Genomic DNA, 3,947 nt, shown 5'->3' on the forward strand with positions numbered 1-3,947 from the left:
AAGTATATAGAAAAGTATAAAGTATAGTATAATAAACATCTCAGAACTGGAAATTCAAAGTGCCAGCTCTTAACAACATTTTACTATGCCAATTTCAGAGGCTTTTCTTTTATTTCTTTTTTTATTTTTACTTTTCTTTCTTTTCCCTTTTTCTTTGTTATTTTTCAGAATTAAGTAAGATTTGTACTTCAAACCACAAGAAAATAAGGTCAGGAGTGACTTTCTTACCTTAAACAACCTGAAAACATTAAATGATAGGAAACAGCCACTTTCTGACATTGGTCAAAAGGCCATCAGCATTGGGCCCCTAGAATCACCTGTAAGTTCTGCCTAGAGGTTAATTGTTGATCTAGTACAAATACATTTGACCTCTTTCTCCCTTGGGTACCCTTCTTTGATCTCATTTCTAGTCTTTTCTCTCCATCTCCACTATTCCAAACTTGTTTATCGACCCACAGAGATTTTTATATTTTTACTATGTACAGCCATTTAGTACTATATGGTATTGTTATATATGGCTTAAAGTTTTATAGAAATGGTTTCAGATGTAAGCGTCTCGGGTACAGCATTATAAACAGCAATGCAGTTCTCCCTTGCTGCCCACTCACCTGCCTGTTGGTTACATGATGGCCCACACTGTGGAACCACTGGCCAAGAAGATCTTTAAAGGAGTTTTAGTAGTTGAATTTGTGGGTGTTTTTGGAGCATATTTTTTGTTTAATAAGATGGACACAAGCCAACATTCAGGCAAACAATGAGCAAGAAATTTCCCTTCATCTTGGAAGTGTATTACAAATCCGTTGAGCCTTCTGGAATGTATGGAGTCAGAGAATAAGATGAATAAAAATGGTTGAAAAGCAAAAATTAGCTGTTTGAGACCTTCATCGGGGAGAAGAAAGGTGAGCACACAGTACTGTAACCTCCTGGCCCCACAGAACAAAACAGGAACTTCTCTTGTGCCGTGGCTCACGGTCATTTTCCACCCACTATGCAGATCGCCCGCTTTTGTTTGTTGCTTTCCTTCTGCATTTATTTATTTATTTATTTATTTATTTAGTTAGTTAGTTAGTTAGTTAGTTATGTTTCTTTTTTTAGTTTTTTAGTTTTTATTTAAATTCCAGTTAGTTAACAGAGTGTAATATTGGTTTCAAGAATTCAGTGATTCATTGCTTACATTTAACACCCATGGCTCATCACAAGAAGTGCCCTCCGAATCCCCAACACCTATTTAACACATCCCCCAACCGACCTTCCCTCTACTAACCATCAGTTTGTTCTTTATACTTAAGAGTCTGTTTCCTTATTTGCCTCTCTTTTCCAACCCCCCCCCCCCCGCCATGAACATTTGTTGTTTCTTAAATTCCACATATGAGTGAAATCATGTGGTATTTGTCTTTCTCTGACTTACTTTGCTTACCATAATACTCTCCAGCTCTATCCACATCATTGCAAATGGCAAGATTTCATTCTGTTATGGCCGAATAATATTCCATTGTGTGTGTGTGTGTGTATGTGTGTGTGTGTATATACATATATACATATATATACCACAATTTGTTTATCCATGCATTTATTATTCATACATTATATGTATGTATTATTCATACATTATATGTATATAAATACATATATATGTTTATATATATATAGTATATAAATAAAAATATATATATATATATTTATATATATATACATATATATACATACCACAATCTGTTTATCCATTCATTTGGCTATGTTGTTAATGCTGCTATAAACATCGGGGTGCATGTACCCCTTCGAATCTGTATTTTTGTATCCTTTGAGTAAATACTTAGTAGTGTAGTTGCTGGGTCATAGGGTAGTCCTAGTTTTAATTTTTTGAGGAACCTCCATACTGTTCTCCAGAGTGGCTGTACCAATTTGCATTCCTATGCATTTATTTTTAAAGATTACTGGTTAACAAATAAAAGACTAGGACAAGAAAGGAGAAAAAAAGAAAGAAAGAAATGTAATCATACTATAAACATGTATTTTGCTCAATACTCTGTATTTAAGATTTTTTTCAGATTAATCCCAGAAACTCTGGTTTATTTTCTTTAGCTGCATATCTATTCCTGTTTTGATGGACATTTAGCTCATATTTTATACAATGAGTGGATATTACTTCTACAAAAATCACAGAAGCTATTAGGAATGCTGAGCAGTGGCGAAAAATATTACACAATGAATTCAAAAAATACATTTGTCTGCAATATCTTATAGGAATTATATGATTTTGCCCCTAAAATGAAAATATCCATGGATAAGTTCTCCTTTTGTAGAGATGAACTCTGTTTAACTCCTAATAACTTAAAATTTTTCCATCTTTAATTTAAAAAAAGCTCCTTATCTTCTGAAATACTAAGAAGAATTTAAAAGAAAAAGCAAAAACCTATTTAGACTCTTTGTTATAAAAGTTTCCCAGGCAATCACACATCTGGCAAAAAGACAGTTTTAGCCTTTTTTAAAGGTCAACTGAATTTTAACGTATAATTCACCACCAAGTTGACAGAGCTACTTATTTTTTTGAATGCAAAAATAGGACTAATGCCCCCTTCTTTATCCTAGGGGCCTGGCACATAATGGGTAGCCAGGAAATATTTGTTGAATAAACTGATATTGAACATATTGATATATTTTTGGCTTGAAAAGAAAGTCTGGGACTGAGCATGTTGGTATCAAAATGGAGAAATAAAGAGTGTATTTTGCAATACAATGTGTGGGTAGAACATATACTTTAAATGCGTATTTTCTGGGGTGCGCGGGTGGCTCAGTTGGATAAGCATCCAACTTCAGCTCAGGTCACGATCTCACGATCCATGAGTTCAAGCCCTGCATCCGGCTCTGTGCTGACAGCTTGGAGCCTGGAGCCTGCTTCAGATTCTGTGTCTCCCTTTCTTTCTGCCCCTCCCCTGCTCATGCTTTGACTCTCTCTCTCTCTCTCTCTCTCTCTCTCTCTCTCTCTCTCTCTCTCTCAAAAATAAACATTAAAAAATGTTAAAAAATAATAAAATTTGTAATTTTTAGAAAATCTGTAACATATGATTATGGTAGATTAAAACGAATTCTTGTCTGTCTTACTGACATTTTTATTCAATACCTGCTAGATGACATTAAAGCACCAATAAAGGGTATCAGAAGACAGTATATTGACATATAAGTCAATGCTCATTTAGGGAAATATAGGTATGTGTATATACATATCACTATATACTACATAGGCCATCTTTTTTAGAAACTTCAAAAAGTTGACGTTATATTAATTCTTTAAAAAACTACTAGTTTCAATTTTATCATTAATTATTTCTTTGTTGTTTATATTTATTCTTATTTTCTTCAATGTGTCCTCATATATATTAGCCATATTCTCAGGACACAACTTCTGGCAGTTAATGCACACTCTCCCTCTCTCAAGTATCTTTTATTTTCTGTTAAAATAGTGATTAAATGTAGAAGTAATTTTGAAAGAAAATAAAGCATGTCTAAGTAACTGTATTGATGGAGCCACTCTTTCAAATGTATTGGTGAAAATTCATTGCAGATAAATTTAGTGAAGACATAACATTATGTTTTGTGCTTATAGTTTTCATTTATTCATTTGCCCCACAGTATCTTTGAATGCCTAAAATGTGATAAGTTGTGTATCAGCTGTACCGACTGTTTGGTAGTCCTGAGCCCTAAACTCTAACTATGACAGCGCAATCAATAGGCAGTTTGATACAGTGATTAATGATGCTGGCTCTGGGGCACCTGGGTGCCTCCTTCGGTTAGGTGTCACACTTCTAAGCAGGTCATGATCTCATGGTCTGTGGGTTCGAGCCCTAGGTCCGGCTCTGTGCTTGACCGCTCAGAGCCTGGAGCCTGCTTCGGATTTTGTGGCTCCTTCTCTCTCTTGCCCCTCCCCTGCTTGTGCTCTGCCTCTCTCT

At 34.9% G+C, this 3,947-nt stretch overlaps 1 pseudogene; it reads left to right on the forward strand.

Annotated features, from left to right (window-relative positions):
• Nucleotides 1–626: 626 nt before the first annotated feature.
• Nucleotides 627–868, forward strand: LOC109491737 (annotated as a pseudogene).
• Nucleotides 869–3,947: the final 3,079 nt, after the last annotated feature.

This window comes from Felis catus, chromosome C2 (assembly GCF_018350175.1).
Source record: "Felis catus isolate Fca126 chromosome C2, F.catus_Fca126_mat1.0, whole genome shotgun sequence".
Lineage (NCBI taxonomy): Eukaryota > Metazoa > Chordata > Mammalia > Carnivora > Felidae > Felis > Felis catus.